Genomic DNA, 17,642 nt, shown 5'->3' with positions numbered 1-17,642 from the left:
ATTTTTTTAGTTTTGTTATTAAAAGTGCAAATTATTAATTGTCTCGGCTTCAATATTAATATGTCTAATGATAGATTAGTTGTGTTATTTTTATCTGTATAATTTAAAATTTGATTGTATGCTTTACAATAATATCTTTATATTCTATTTGATTTCAATAAATCGCTTCACAATAGAAAATACTGAAGAACAATAAAAGTGAAGGAACTGATTTGCGTTGTCACCACTTCCGGTAACGCTACGCCAAAACTTAGGAAGTACGTTAGCTGACTATAACCACATTATTTCATGCATTTGGTCTTTGGTAAGAATAGCCTGATGGCACCCACCCCTCTACAAACTTGAGAGCACATACAACACCTGATCTTACCATAGAGTCAACTATTTTAGTACTGGTCAAGCTCTATGTTGCTTAACTTTGGTGATCTGACAGGAACCGACGAGACAACATGATTATGCCATATATGAGCGGGGGAGGGGGAGAAATATTTAATAACACACGCACGCACACACACGCACACACACACACACTCACATACTCAAGCAAATATTATTAGATGCAAAGGAGACACTGCTTTATGATTCTTTTTTTTTTTTTTTTTTTTGATTTTCCATATAATCTTTTTTGTATCAAAGTCAAAAATATTAATAAAAGTTCCATAGTTGTTGCTGTCACGAGCGCTTTAATATTTTTGACTTTCATACAAAAAAAGATTATACGGAAAATTGAAAAATTAAAAAAAAAGAATCATAAAGCAAAGTGTCTCCATTGCATTTAATAATGTTTGCTTGAATGAAAAAATGTTGCCTAAATATACCAATAAACAAATACTGGCCTGATGATTCACAAAAAATGATTTGGTATGTATTTATTAGTATGACAAAATATATTTTACTAGTTATAATTATACAGTTTTTTTTGGAGGGGGGGGGGGTCTTTACTTTCATTTTTCTTTTGTTTTTTAAATTTTTTTTTAAATAAGTTAAAAAAAAAATTTTTTTTTAATTGGATTTTAAAATTAAGTAATTCAACCAAATTGTTTAAAAAAACAGAACTAATTGTTATTTATAAATTTTGTTTCAATTTAATAAAATAGTAATTGGACACAAAAAGCTTCCCAAACTTTCAATCTTTTAATAAAATGAGGATTTACTAAGAATTTTTAAGACAAAAATGATTTTCTATTCAACGGCTTAAAGGTTTCCACATTTTCTTTAAATGTCAAATCGTCATGAAGTAAGTATACATACTTTTTTTTTTCTCCAACTATTACCAAACAATTGAGATGACTGACTTGTATGAAGAAATTGAAATGCATTATGGTGGATTTAATTTTATAGTTTTATAATAGGTCGTTTGTAGAATATGAGGACTAACGAACAAAATGCAGGAAACGAGTTTTGGTAGCTTCGTAACTTTTGCTTCCCTTGTTTTGTTCTTTAGTTTTCATATTCCATGAGTGATGTTTCTGACAAAGAGGGAAGAATTGCTGTTTTCTGGATCAGAATCTATTCCATCTAACACTTATCATTTTATAGATTTTTTTATTTTATTTATTTTTTTTTTAGCTCCTTATATCAAGTGGCTCCATGTCTTGTCTGGAGCGATTTCCATAAAAACAGGATTTTGATAATTTCATTTTATTTTCATGAATTAAATGATTATGTGATAAATTTCACATGTCAACATGGCTTTAATAATTATACATTGGATTATGTTTGCTTTATTTACTACTAGCGGGGAGTCCCCGGCATTGTCCGGGTGTCTAGAGGTTTTATGGTAAGGTAAGCCTCTAAAAAAAAAAAAAAAAATTCCAAAACGCTGTAAAAAAAAAAAAAAAAAAAAAAAATAGTAGCGAGTACCTGGGCGAGTGGGGGGGAGTAGTAGGCAGGTGGGCATGCTCGAACCTGTAATACTAAGAGGGAAAGGAAGTGAAAAAAAAAAGAGAATGGTTTAGTCGCTGTGCCCACAGCGACATACGACGTCGTTGCTGTTCGAAATAAGCTTAGTCATTGCAAGGCGTATGATGACTTAAAAAATCTCAGCGAAAAAAGTGACCCCTCCTTGTAAAAAACGGCCCAGTTGACGGTCAAAGCATTAATGTTTTTGGTCAATTTTCGAATATTTGTCTTCCAAGTGACTGAGCTTTCAAACAATACCAATTTTGTGAAAGTGTTGGTCACGTGTGTCAAAAGTTTTTGGCAGACATACAAACACACACACACGCATTTTGTCTTTTATATTACAGAAGAGATGAATTGAATATTGACATAAAAATGCAGTTGCGTAAAATGAAATCTTAAAAAAATCTTTAAAAATAGATATTTTAATGACAAAAGTAAATCTGCAAGAATTAAGTTAGCCATTTTAATTTTTATTAATACTTTAAAAAAAAAAAAAGAAGAAAATAATTAATTACTTTGTGACTTTTTGAGATGCCTTCGAAATTTGCAAACCTTTAAACTGGCTTGAAAATTCTTAGCAAATACACATATACAATTAAAAGTTTAGATCTTTGATAATGAAATAATCTATTTCAAACGTGACAGTAGATTTTCAAATGAGCCTTGCTTTTCTAGTAAAGAACTGCCATTAACACATTCTGTAAAGAAATATTGTCCATGGAACTGAGAAAATCTACAAAAGAAAACAAGTTATTTATCATCTCATAAACGGGCGTTATGTCTTCCATTATGCCCATTTATTAGACAATAAATAACTTAACAATTTAAAGATGTTGTTCCTCCATTCAATAATATTTATGAAATGCTGGATGTTTCAGTCAATGTCTACATTAATAAAATATTGTGATCGCTTTTTGTGTGTATGTCGTTTGCAGGACTTCTTGCACGTTATTACTCTTTTTTTTTTTTCTTCTTTTTTTTTTTAACTAGTAATCGATTTATTGACATAATGCAATAGTGTAAAGTATTAAAACTAGGTAACAGTAATAATAGCTGAAAAAAAACAAAAAAAAAACCCCAGACCGTTGTGCTTCTAAAGAGGCTTATCATAATATATATTTTTTTTAATTTTTTAACTAGTACTCGATTTATTGACATAATGCAATAGCATAAAGTATTAAAACTAGGTACCAGCAATAATAGCTGACCCCCCCCCCCGCAGACCATTGTGCTTCTAAAGAGGCTTATCATAATATTTTTTTTTTAGTTTACATTTAAATTTTGTTTATGTTTGAAAAATAAAAGACCAAAGCTATTCACTACAAGGAAAAAAAATCTATATTTACATATAAAAAATAATTCCAGTAAGAAATCTTGGGAAAAAAAATCCATTCAAATTTTAAGTCCCAATAAATTAGCTTTAAAAATCTCTGGAAAAATAATTATCAGTTTTCTGAAAAATTCGACGATAATTAATTTAATTGGAATATTTTTTAAAAGTACAAAAGCAAGAATATATTTTTTTCTAAAAAAATAGTTTCATATTTAACTTAGTATATATTTTTTTATTCAATCTATATATCTATAAAAGTGGAAGTGTCTGTCTGTGTACATTTCCCTATGCAATAACTCTGTCAATTTTCAGTCTACAGACTCGAAATTTGATATACAGGGTGTTGAGATTTGGGAAAATCTTTGCAATCCGTTTTCGGACAGAAATTTGGCTGTTAAGGGGTTAAAGTTCAATGATTTAACCTTTGAGAACTCTACCAAACTCCTCCGCCAATTTTGGGTCTAAACACTTGAAATTTTAGATATAGGTTCCTTGGACACGGATCTAACTTAACTTGATTTGAGCCCAAAACAATAAATGTTAAGGGGTTATAATAAGGATCAAAGTTTTAAAAAAAATTGACTTCTTCTGCGAACTCTACCAAATTACTCGGACAATTTCTGGTCTGAACATTTGAAATTTTACATAAAGGATATTCAGAGATAGAGCAAGCTTTTTAATCGATTTGGATTGAAAATTTGAGCTACCAATATATAAATGTATGTATGTATGTATGTTTGCATGTCTGCCTAAAACTTTCGATAGAGGCAACAGATTTTCACAAGATCAGTATTGTTTTGAAGCTCGACCCTTCAGACGACAAATACCGAAAAATTGGCTAAAAACATTAATTTCTTCACCCTCAACTGTGCACTTTTCTCCAGGGAGGGGTCGCTTTTTTGTTGATATTTTCGAAAGTCATCCTCTCCTTTCGATTGTCTAGCCTTAATTTAAACCTACATCACTTCCGGTTTGGCGATGGTCATAACAGCAAAGACGTCACGTTTTTGTCACGTTCTTTTCCTCCTTCGTGGTATGAGTTCGAGCCTGCCTTCCTACTACCACTTTTTTTTTTTTTTTTTTTTTTTTTGCTCAACATACACCTCCAAACACCCGGGCAACGCCGGGCTCAAATACTGGTAATAATCTAAAATGATTGATAACGTTTGTTTACCAATGTTTTTTCTTAGAATTTGAAATAAAAATTTTGTAAAATGTTCAAAAATTCAATTTTAGCAATTACATTACTCGATTTGTTTATTAAAAAATAAACTAATTAAACTAAATAAACTAAATAAAATAATTTACTAATGAAAATTATAAACTTACATTTTATTTTTTCACTGTTCTGCCCACTCATACTTCAAATTAATCATTAGTAGAAATGTTACCATTTTTTTAAATTATTTTTTTGTTAATGGTCTTAGACGTCATTTCTTATTTTTTATTTTCAAGATTATAAAAAAATTATTGCAGTGATGTTTACACATTCATGCATACAAGGAAAATATTATAGTATTACATTGAAAATTTCCCCGGAAATTTTTATTAAAATATTTTTGTAATTATATTATTTTGTAGTGAAAATATTGATTAAACAATGCTTAATTCAATGATAATATCGTTAGTTCAAGAAATTAAGTTTTCTTTGAGTTATATTGATTTCATTGACACAGACTTTAGAGTTTTTTTCGTAATGTTTCGAAAAAATTTTAGGGGCTTGTTTTCATAATATTTTTTAAATATTTGAAAAAATTTTAATTTTTGTTAACATCTTATTATAAATTTTCCTAATGTCTGTTAGCAACCCACCCAGGCAAGTAAGGTACTGAAATGAAGCTTATAACCCAGCAAATGTTTTAGTGATATTTATATTCATGTTTGGTGTATGGAAATGCAAAAAAATCTTTTAAAAAATGGAAAAAAATAACGATTTACTAAACAAAGTTTTATTTACTAGATATTTTTCCGGTACAAGAACCCAAGTTTTTAAAAAATGGAAAAAAATAAGAGCTGGGCAAACTTGGGTTTTTGTTTTCATAAAAAAAAGCAAAAGTTAATTCATGCAGTTTTTTTTTTTAGTACTTAAAACTATAACTTTAGTAAAGGTGCTTTTTGTTTACACAAGGTATTAGATTTTTACTAAGATTAAAAAAAAACAAAAAAAAAACAAGACTGATAGCCATTAGTCGCGTGCTCTCATGTAATGAATGAATACATGAATGTAGGATTGACATGAAATTCTTAAAGATAAACTAAAATGACCGAAAAATGGGCTGAAATGACTTATATAAATAAATAAAAAAGTAAATGACTTAGAATGACTTTAATGAACTTAAGGATGAATTGAATGACCTTAAGAATGACTTGAACACTTAAAAAATAACTGGAATCCTTCAAAAACAACTTGAACGATCTGGAGAATGACTTGAATGGCTTTGAGACTGACTGGTTGTAAAGTGGGTGATCATTTTACATTAAGTTAATACAGAAAAGTGATCCCCCACTTTATATCTCAAAGTTACAAACATAAGTACAGCATGTAGTAAGAACAGATACTACACTTTGATCATGGCCAAAAGGCCAATAGAGGGTGGTATTTATTTGCTCCTTCACCGAGCAAATTAGGCACAAGGACGATTTTTAATGTGAGGAGTGAAGGGGGAATGAGGACCAACTCCCCGGGGAGTAGGGGAGCTGGATAGTCACAATTGGTATGAAGGTTTTCCCCTACATTGACCAAGGTCTTATATGTGGGGCTGCCCTCACATATGGTCTTTGCTTGCAGTATCTGCCAGAACAGATGGTATTTATTTGCTCCCCCACCGAGCAAATTAGGCACAAGGCCAATTTTTAATGTGAGGAGTGAAGGGAGGGGGAAGGGAAAAGGGGGACCAGCTCCCGAGAGGTGGGAAATGGGAGCTGGTTAAAGGTCAGGCATGTGGGGTTGCCCCCACATCTGGTCTTTGCTAGTCATAGCTAGTCCTAGCTTGCAGTATCTGCCAGAACAGATACTACACCTTGATCCTGGCCAAAAGGCCAAGAAAAGCTTAAAAAGCTAACAACAGCATCTATTAACAACAGACCTTTGATCTTAACCAAAAAGGCCAAACAGAAAAGTGTTACCAACAGACCGACCGACAGAGTGACTTATAGAGTCGCTTGCATGCGACTAATAATGGGGCCATTATATTCTATGATCGTTAATTACAGGGTGGAATGATAAAATTATTGCCCTAAAAAAGATGACATGATTCCATTTCAATTTGATGAAAAACATCTACTAGTTGGGCAGTTGTGTACAAATCTCAAGAACGATAAGTCTTCTATCATGTCTGAAACTGACACAATGGTCAATGAGCGAGATCGGAGATGCACTGCTGTACAATTCATGTTCTCTACTGATCCAAGTTATGACAACAGGACCATTGCCAGCACCCTCAAAATGCAAATCCAGGCGGTTCAACACTTGAGGGATATGCCCAGGATGATGAAAGCTTATGCTTGGCATGCTGTGGCCTTCTCGTGAAGCCACACCAAAGATCATAACCATGGCCAGAAACTTTGCTTTCATCATTATATCTTTGAAATTGGCTTGAAAGTCAACACCAAAGCGTACCTGGATGTGCTGAAAAGTGTGGCGATCTCCTTGTGCAATCAGATTGCCGCTAATAGACTCTGGGTGTGGCCGGCCCATAAGTCCAAAGAGACCCCGGCTTGCCGTCAGAAGGAGTGCTACGGCTTTGCACTCTTCTTTCATTGGCTGCCCCTCCTCCCTGATCTGAACTTGCTGGACTACTTTGTTTGGTCATACGTCGAGAACATCACCAACATGACCTCCCACAAAATCAAACCCAGTCTGATCGCTGCCATCTGCAACGAGCACTTGTAGAAAAGGCATGCTCCCAGTCCCAGATCCGTATTGAGGCGGTGATTGAGACTGAAGGCGGCTACGTTGAATTTATTTTGTAATAAATACTTTAAAATAAAGCTGTAGTATTGTTTTCTTTAGGGCAACATTGTTATCGTTCTACCCTGAACTAAATACAGAAAATTTTGTTAACATTCATCGATTTCCTGAATTTATGTTAATTTTTAAGTGAAAGGAGGGGTCAAAATGCTCATACATTCTGGGAAATGGCCATTATTTATTCATTTTGCATATAATTAAAACAAACTTTTTGAAAATCCTATTAAAATTTTTTTCCTTTCTTTTTTGAGGTCACCGCCTACCCAGAGGTCACTTTAGGAAGGGTTAATAAGTGTCATATAGATGGTGAGACAACACTGTGATGATCAGTAACGGTGGAACTTGGGTAGGGCTTAATTATTCAAGAGGATAACTCAATAAGAGCTTACATTAATTTAATTATGTGATTAAATCTACCAAAATGCATATCGGTCTCTTCATAAGAAAATTAGCAATTTTGATCTTTTGTTAATCGTTAAAAAAAAACCCACAAAAAACAAAAACAACAAAAAACAAAAAAACAGCTGAATTACTTTGTTGCCATTTGAAATATGAAACAAATTTGGAAGTGTTTAAACTGTCTAATAGAAAATTATTTAAACTGGCTTAACAAAAATTCAGCTAAGTAAAAGTTTTGGAAGATATTTACAGTCAATTCTTAAAAGAAAAAAATTGAAGCATTTATTAATAACAATGAGTTTTTATTATTCAATTAATAATTTAATGACCAAACGATGCCGTAATGCCGTAATTGTGCCAAGTCCGGGTAAATTGCGCCAACTAGTTAAAAGTGCTCTTTTGGCAACCACGCATATAAAGAGCATTTAGCTCCGGATTTGGCACAATTACCCCAATGTACAGTAATTAGATTTAATTCAAAATCCTATAAAGAAAAAAATGGATAAAAATAAAATAACAAAGTGAAAGTAAAGGCATCCGGTCAACACCATGTAGGTACTTGCGTGTGTGTGTGTGTGTGTATGTATGTATATATATATATATATATATACACACACACACACACACATTAGTGATGAGGCGATTTCAATATTTTTCCCGATTCTGTAGAAATCCCAATCCCGATACTTTATAAATCTCTAAATATTTGACTGTAAAGTTTGTTTTTTCTCGATTACTGTAAAATACATGAATGGGGAGTATGTATGTTGAGGGGGTACATGTGCGATGAATACATGATTAATGTACAGATGTTTTCTCAAACATAAAAATGCACCCATGGGGGATGATCAATATACTTTAGTTTTATTGGTAGTTTAATAAATATTTATTATTTTAACATTACTACTAGAAGTGGAAGGTTTTGTTTTAAACAAAATAATTTTAAAAAAAAAGACAATTAAAGGAATCGTTTTTGGTATCAGAACATAGGCATAAAAATTTTCCGATACCGATTCTGATACCCTTAAAAATTCCGATTTTTCTGATTCCAATTTTGACTAATCATCCCAACACTAATATATAATTGCTCATGTTCACCCCAAACAATGCATATTGCCACTTGGACATAAGGTACTACTATTTGGGACTATGTTTACGAGGGACTATTCAAGGAGATTAACGAGATGTTGATTTACATTACATTTAAACTTCTACATGTCAGTACAGTCAGGGAAGTAGGTAACAGGGAAGGAATTTCAAAGTCTAGCAGTTTGAGAAAATCTACTATTAGAGTAGAAAACTTTCCGGCATCTCTGGATCTCTGTGATTAAGAGGTGGGATTTTGTCGCTAGATGGATTTGTTGGGGGTATGTATGTTGAAGGGGTACATGTGCGATGAGTTCATTCTGGCCTTTTCCGACGGAATCTCTTCTTGAACTCCCTTAAAACCTCAACATAGTATTCCTTGTTGACTGTCTGTCCAGTGAGAACCCAGTGCCAGTAGATCATGCTTGTGCTGAAAAAAAAAAGTTTCTGGGTAGATTTGCTCTAACTTTCTTGGGTCTGGGAGAGCCAGCATGCTTCCACTGGAAACTCCCTCTATTGGTCTTTGGATCATAGCAGTAGATCCAGCTTTCATCACAGGTCACCAGAGCATCAAGAACTGCGGGATCTGAATTGATCAGCTTGACCATCTCTCTGTTGCCATGACAACATCTTTCTTTCTTATCTTCTCTAAACATGGTTGGGACAAACTTTGCAAAAATCTTCCGCATCTTAATTTTCTGGCAAATAGTTGTGTGTACAGTTCCCACACTGACATCAAACTTATTGTCTCTATAGACACACGATGGTCCTTATTCATGAAATTCTTTATTTGGCCAATCAACTCTGGTGTTCTGACTTTCTTACTTCTCACACACCTCATCATCCTTCACAGACTCCCTGCCTTCCTTGAATGCCTCTCAAAAACTGATGTTCGATTCATGCAAGATGGTCCAAAAGCAGCCTGAAGCATTCCATACATTTCTGTGGCATTTTTTCCAAGTTTATAACTGTTATAGTGTTAAATGGTAATAAAACGAAAGGAACACAGGACTTTTAGAAACAAACATATATTCACATATATTACAGGCAAAAGCAGGTTGAGCAATACCATTCCTCAACTGTAGGGCATTTGCACACAACCTCCTTGGCCGTGTGCACCAGTACTCGTTACCGGAAGTGACGTCACCAGAGGAAGTGACGTCATGAGATAGTCCATTAATCCCATGGAGGGGCGTCTGCGACAATAACAGAATTTTATTGCATATCGTTCTTCAAAAGTGTCCTCACATCTAGATTGCATTTTTAAAATTCATCAGCCGTGACAATGAGGCTTTAGTAAGGTGTATTCCAATTCCTGCTGTAGCTGTCCATTTGAACCTGAAATCAAAAAAATTGGTCAGTCATCTCATAAGATGTATATAAATAACATACTGAATTTTCAAGAGTCTGTGAAAATTTTTGTCTGTACAAAAAAATCTGGAAACTTATTGAAAGCACCTCGTGTTTCTTATTTGTTTTTTTTCTAACATTTTTTTTTTTGGGGGGGGGGCGGTTAGAAGATCGATAGTATCACAGGTGTATCCTTAGTAGTTTCTGAGTATTAGCCGAACACAGGCAGACAAAAATACAACTTTTCTTATATGTAATTTTAAATAAATGATTGATTTTCATTAAAAATCATTCTGGTTTCTATGGTGCATGCATGTGGCCGTGCGCTGCTATTTGGTGCAATAATTTTGCAGATAGAAATAAACTTTGTTTTATTTTAGTAATTATTTACTTTTTGTTTGTTTTTTGTATGAAAATGTAGTGAGTGTGTCTTATTCTTTGGTAAATAGTTCAACCTTGTCAACTTGACCTTTGTCTTTGTGACTCCCCCCCCCCCCCGCCTCATCTTTACCTCCACATAGACAGGCAGGCAAGCATGACATGGGATTAGGTGAAACTTATCATTTAAGTGATAAGAATTTTGTCTGTGGGCAGGGGAGGGCAAGAGTGGGAGCTGGTTGGTAACAATTGAGGAATTTACTATTAAGGCATGGTTTTTACCCCCCCCCTTTTTTTTGTACCTGGTGACACTTTGCACTGAGTAGAAATGTCAGTGCTTAAGCATTTCTTCAAAATTTGAAGTTCAGAGGAAAAACTTCAGTGGGAGGAAACCTTTTCTTTGTAAATACAAAATGGATAAATCATATATACATGAATTTATAAGACAACTTGGTGTGTGTATATTGCATCAAATAATAAAACATCAATGTGTTTTTTGTTTTATTAACTACTAGCGGGGGGGGGGTTGGATGTGTAAAAAAAAAAAAAGAAAAAATTTTGGTAGGCAGGTAGGCTTGAACCCGAAGCCTTGAGGCGAAGGTGGAAAAAAGCGTGTTAACTTACCTGGAGGCTACGAGGGTAGAGAAGTGAGAATGGTTGAAATTAAATGGTTAAAAAGTTCAGTGACAGGTGCGTTAATTTAATGAGATCAAACATCATGTCATAGGGGAATGAAATCACACACTTAACTTTGGCTGCAAGCCAGTTTCCCCAAGATGTTGGGGAAAACCAGCTTCTCATAAAAAGGGGAGTGTCCAACTGAATAGCAATTATCTGATATGATGGGTTTTGCCCACATTGGTAAGGACGTCCCTGGCACCCGTGCCTGTGCCACATTGGTAAGGACGTCCCTGGCACCCGTACCCGTGCCACATTGGTAAGGACGTCCTTGGCACCCGTGCCAGGGAGAGTTGTTTACTCCGAATTTAGTTTCGCTTTTTTATACGGAAAAGCCAAACAAACATGCGAAGATCAGGAAATACAACAAAAATAGTGTGTAAAAGTCACTCAAATAAAAGATAGACACCACCTCCCTTCGTAAATCGGAAATATTATAATCTAGGAAGTTTTCCAGACATACACAAAAAACGCACACGTTAACACACATTTTCACGTTTATATTATAGATTAATGTATATAGCCAGTCCCCCCCCTCCACTGCATTCGTCACATTATCAGCACTTCTCCCTATCTATCAGCATGACTGTTAATTTGGAAATCTGGATCTTAGCTTTTTATTAGTTTCAAAATTTTATAAATAAAATTTAAAAGTATATTTTAAAATTTTTTATTATTATTTTAAAACTCCTTTTCCTCCCAAACAAAGCTTATTGCCACTTGAATGTAAGGAGCTATTAATTGGGGGCAGTGTGGGGAGTTGAGCTGTGAGATGTCTGTTTATATGATATTTAACTTCTGCATGTCAGTACAGTCAGGGAAGCAGGAAACGAGGAGGGAATTCCAAAGTCTAGCAATCTAAGAGAGAAGAAGCTATTAGAGTAGAAGGCTTTCCGCCATCTAGGGACCTTAAGTGAAGGGATGGGATTTTGCTGCTTGTACCTCAGCAGAAACATGCAATAACAACTAAGATGAGAATGTAGTTCAAACAGTAAAAATTCACAAAATAACTGCAATCGACATTAAATAACCCTAAAAGGAGTTGATATTCCATGAAACAAAACCACCAAACTAATGACCTTACAAACATATTTAACAGGAGTAGTAACCAACTTAATCCCTCCACCTTCTTGTCATATGTGTACCTATTTACTATGCCTCCCCACGGGACAGAGTTAGACACCAGGGTCGTTTTTAAACGTGGAGAAAAGGTACAAAAATAAAAATTGTCTCAGCCGTGAAGGATTTCTCCTCCAACGAAAGAGAACAAGAAATAGAAGTGCAGCATCTGAAGACAGATACTACACTTTGATCTTGTCCCGAAGGCCAAGGAAAACAAATTCTTGTCATATGTGTAAGTATTGTGAGTTTCAATTGGTTTCTGTGTTAAACTGTTACTGAACCTAAAACTCCTGTATGTTTTTTTTTGTTTACTTTGTCAAGAAAGATCCTTTTATCTTTCTAATGATCAGACATCTCAGTAATATGCGATAACTCACACATGAATAGTTGCATTGGTATCATGGAAATAATTATTGATTAGATATTATTTAATAAAAATTGTAATTGATTATCAAGTATGCTGTTATTTTTATTTATTTTTTGTTTTTGGTCCCTCGACAGGAGGGTGGATCTGTAATTCAACCTCATCCGTTCGCCTGTCCACACTTTTCTCAATAACTATACCTTGGAATTTTAAAAAATTTTGTGCAAACATTAAACATGATATGAGTAAAACAGTAACAGAATGGATTTTCCTCCAGGTGCCCCCCCCCCCTCCCCAAGGGTGCCTTTCGGGTTAAAATGGCTAAAATTGACACTTTTGTGCTTATTAAAAAAAAAAATTTAATACCTTGGATTTTTATAAAACTTTCTGAAAAGTTGTAACTAACTGATTTCCATATAATTTTGTTTGTCTATATGTCGCGATAACTCTTGGGTGTGCCCCAGCGGCTCTTTTAGGGCTAATAAAACCACTCCATTTTTGTGACTATTTTACCATATTTGTCCAAAATTTTCTGTGTATATCTATTTAGCAGTTTTCCATGGTGCTGAACTCAAATTTAAATATTTAGCTCCAAAAGTCACCTTGGGGACTTTTGGAGCTAAATGGGGGGAGGGGGGCAAATAATGGACTTAGTCATTTTTTTTTTTTTTTTTTTTTGCATGGTGCAGAACTCAAATTTACATATGTTAAGGCCTAAAACTGCACCTTTTGTTCTTTTTCAGCAGTATTTGACCATGAGGACTTTTGGGGTGTGTGTGTGTGCTGAACTTAGTCATTTTTTTATGCCTCATTCAATGTGCACTCATGCGGGATCATGCATGTTTCACTTGTTTGCTTGATAAATAACTCGTTAAAATTAGAAGATACGTTGATAAACACTAATAAAGATGTGTCCAGTCAGAAAGTTGAATGAAAAATATAATGTTGAAAATATATATAATGAAAAACATTATCATAAACCACGTCTTGTAGATACTCAGAGGTCAGTTATGAGTAACAAACTGTTTTCACTACAAGTTTCTGGTTTTAAATTATCAAACCTGTTTCATAAACCATCCCAGCGTTTTTTAAAAGAAAAATCTGTTCTATTTTTTATCCTCATCCTCAAATGGGATGTATTCCACACTACATCAATATTTCAAGCTTAATGACCTTACAGAAACGCCATTACATGTAATTTATGTGATACTATCTATGCTCCCCCCCAAAAAAAACGTGTTAAGAATATAAAAAAAAAAAATTTATCAGCAGAATAAAGGTATAGGAAGTTCTTCACCAATGCACACAAAAGAAAGCTAAAATAGGATTGTTAATCAAGGTTTGGCAACGACCAGGAACAAAGGACCAAACAACAATATGTTTAGAGTTAGTTTACTGGCAGTTTTAGGAGTGGCAATGGATTTTGCGACAGTTAAGGACAGTACATGGATAGTCTTGGGTTTGTACCAGTAGGAGATAGTGGCTCTGAGTAGATCAAGATGAGCTGACGTCAACTGGTGAACATGGCCTTGTTATATGGCTATGTAGTTGTGTATAGATAGTCAATGGTGTCACGCACACATGCACACGCACAGTGCAACTGATATTTGCACAATGTATTGGAGCTTGTGTTTTGTTTTGTTTCTCCAGGGTTATTCTATTTTTCTATTTTTCATTTTTATATAATTTTAACATGTCAAAACGTCCACTCTTGACAGTATCTGTTTTGTAGCGCAGAAACAATCATATATGTTAATTTTGAATATATCCCATACTGACTCTTCAGAAAAATAGGAACTTTTAACTTTTAAAAAATAAAATAAAAATGAGCATGATCGCAAAAATCTGAAAAAAATTTGCATCATATGTTATGGTAGTAGATCCATGTTTTTGTGTATATATATGTATATGTATGTATATATATATATATATATATATATATATATATATATATATATATATATATGAGCAAACAGTTAATAAAATATGTTAAAAAACACTTTGAAATGAGTTAAAAACATATTTAACCTGAAAAGGAAACACTAGATAAATGGATAGTCTTTAATCCGCGGAGTTTCGAAGAAATACTCTCCTTCTCATCAGAGGGTAGGAATTAGCAAAATGCGGGATCGGATTTTGCATGCAGAAGTATTTGATGAAACAAGTAAGTCAAAGATCTTACTTGAAAACAAAAAAAGTGAAGCAGAGGGAATATGGTGAAGAAAAAGGTGATTACACATGAATTGATAGTCTGATGGAAGATAAAAAAATCCAGTGACGGTAAAATCCAAATGTAAAACTTCAAGAACGTTAAAAGAATTTCCATTTGTACAAGTATATATATATATATATATATATATATATATATATATATATATATATATATATATGGGTGTGTGTGCGGATAGTTGAAAGAAAAGTAAGGCTCCTCCTTCCCTCTGCTAGTCTGTCGGACATGGTTGAGAACCTACTTAAGTCCCCTGATCAGGCTAACGTGAGATCATGGAAAGCCGGTGACTGCTGTAATATCGAAGCAAACAGAAATAATTCTGTTCATGGTTTCGTATTTCATTGTGCTGGGCAAAAGATACCTCCGGTTACAATGGTCAGGACAATCGCCCAGTATGGGCACTGCTCAGACGGAAAGAAACTGCACCCTACTGTCTGTACAACTGCAAAGAAAGCTATGGCTATACATCAGACTCTTTGTTCGAGAAACAAATCAGAACACCTTGATTGATTACCAGGCGGCACCTGATCATCATCAAACTACTCTATGACAGCAAGAACATACGTTGACAGTCTGAACATGTGGGCAGCATCAAAAATGATGAGCAACAATGAATTCATGAATACCTTGAGGGAGAAGGATGGATGGTGTGAGCCATAGCCCTCAATGCCTGTACCATGATGATGAGAATGATGTGGAATGATGTGTATGTAAAGAAATAAAACATGAGAATCCGAAGCTATATTAAACTTTATTAGTTAAGGAAAGAAGAAAGAAACCTCTTTATGCCATGGCGTTTTACAGCTTAATGCTTCTCATCAGAAGAGGAGAAAATAACCAGGTTTTTCTATTGTATAAAAGCAAAAATATGTTTGCTTGCAGCCAAAGTTAAGTGCGTGATTTCATTCGCCATTTTTTAAATTTACGCACCTGTATGAACTCATTCACTTAACTTTTTAATCTTTTAATTTGAACCATTCTCACTTCCTCTGGCCTCTTAGTGTCGCGGTAAGTTATCAAGTTTCCTTTCACTTTCTTTTCTGCCTTCGCCTCAAGGCTTCAGATTTGAGCCTACCTGCCAACTAAGACTTTTTTTTTTCCTACACACACCCAGATAATGCCGGGCACCCTTGCTAGTATATATATAAAAAGCAAGCTGGCATATGGACATCTATAATATAAAAGGCAAAATGCGTGTGTGTTTGTATGTCTGGCAAAAACTTTCAACACGCGACAGATCCTCATGAGATGAGTATTTTTTTAAAGCTTGGCGTCTCAGGCGACAAATATCGAAAAATGGGCCAAAAACATTAATTCCTTCACCATCAACTGGACAGTTTTCTATAAGGAGGGGTCGCTTTTTTCGTCAACATTTTCACAAGTCATCGTCTCTGTTAGATTGACTAGTCTTAATTCCAATGCTCTCAACTTCCAGTTTTGCTATGGACGCATTGGCTAAGATGTTAGGTTTTTTTTAAACCTTTTTTTTCTTTTTTACATGGACATCACCACATATCAAGGCTCAGAGGCCACTCGAGAAGGGTTAAAGAGTGTCCAGTAGTCAATTGGACAATATAGTAATCTCCTTTTCATTACGGGTTTGAGCCTGCCTGCCTACTACCTCTTTTTTTCATTTTTCTTAAAACACCTCTCTCCACCCGGGCGTGCCTACTATTGTTTTTTTTTCACCTTTTCCTCTTGCGTGGTATGGTTCGAGCCTGCCTATTACTCCTAAATCTTTTTTTTTTTTTTTTCCTCAGGGTTTTGGTTCTATTTAGCTTAGAAATGAAATAAAGATAAACGATATGTATATAGAAGCAAGAAGGATGATGATAACCGATAGAAAAAAAAAAAGGAAATATGGGGATCCATAAAATAATAGGGAAGATACATAGGAAGAGACAGAAAAATATAAAAATAAATGTGAAGTAGAGTGAAGAATACAGGAATAAAAGTTACAATAGAATAAAAATAAGATTTATTTATTACTATTAGTGGACTGGCAAGGCCACAGGAGAAACAACCAAGCAAAAAAAAAAAAAAAAAATCCTTAAGCAAAATTCTTTCCAAAGCAGCAAAACTAAAGCTGGCTTGCCAGAACACTAACGTGACATTTGCCCTTAAGGTCACACATCAAGAGAATCATCCATCATCCAGAGCCTATTTTTGGCCCCCCCTTTTTTTTTGCAGCCATAAAATATGATAGTTATTTGTTTTCCTAGTTTTTGCATATGAATTACAAAATATCTGATACTTCCCCAAAACCTCTGGTCTTGATAGAGAGGAGACTAAAACTTGCTGCTATGGTTTCAAATGATCTGAAATAACGGCAAAGGGAGACTTGATTCCAAATATTCCTCATGTTATATCTCCCCTCTTTGGTTTTCATACATGAAGTAAATTTCACAGTGTGTAAGGATTATTTGGTACTGGAGATATTCATAATCATACCCTATTTCCAAAAGAGGGGAGATATAACATATGAGAAATATTTGGAATCAAGTCTCCCCATTGCTGTTATTTCAGATCATTTGAAATCATAGCAGCAGATTTTAGTCTGCCCTCCATCAAGGCCAGAGGTTTTTGGGAAATATATATACTATATAATGTAATAAGTTTGATCTATGTCTGGGTGTGGCGTGTCAGTAAGGTTGTAACAGCTTGTTTTATTGTTTGTAAGGCTGCTCATTTCTTTCACCTATGTGGTGAAAATGTCACATGAATTTTAAATAGAAAATATCAATTGTTCATAAAACTCTAAATAAGAATCATGGAATGATCCGTCCATAAAGCCACATCGGTTGCTGCTGCTGCTGCCAACTCTGTT

General features: G+C 34.3%; 1 protein-coding gene and 1 pseudogene across 2 annotated transcripts in view; one reads left to right on the top strand and one right to left on the bottom strand.

The window, feature by feature from the left end:
* LOC145296875 (E3 ubiquitin-protein ligase RNF220-like) overlaps window positions 1–17,642 on the top strand; it is a 349,495-nt gene that overhangs the window by 64,996 nt on the left and 266,857 nt on the right. The window lies entirely within an intron of this gene.
* LOC145297203 (U2 spliceosomal RNA) lies at window positions 6,126–6,289 on the bottom strand (annotated as a pseudogene).

The sequence above is a fragment of the Euprymna scolopes genome, chromosome 17, assembly GCF_053919585.1.
Source record: "Euprymna scolopes isolate OS-2025 chromosome 17, ASM5391958v1, whole genome shotgun sequence".
NCBI classification, from domain to species: Eukaryota; Metazoa; Mollusca; class Cephalopoda; order Sepiida; family Sepiolidae; genus Euprymna; species Euprymna scolopes.
The sequence above is the reverse complement of the archived record's forward strand: the minus strand, read 5'-3'. Positions and strand labels throughout refer to the sequence as shown.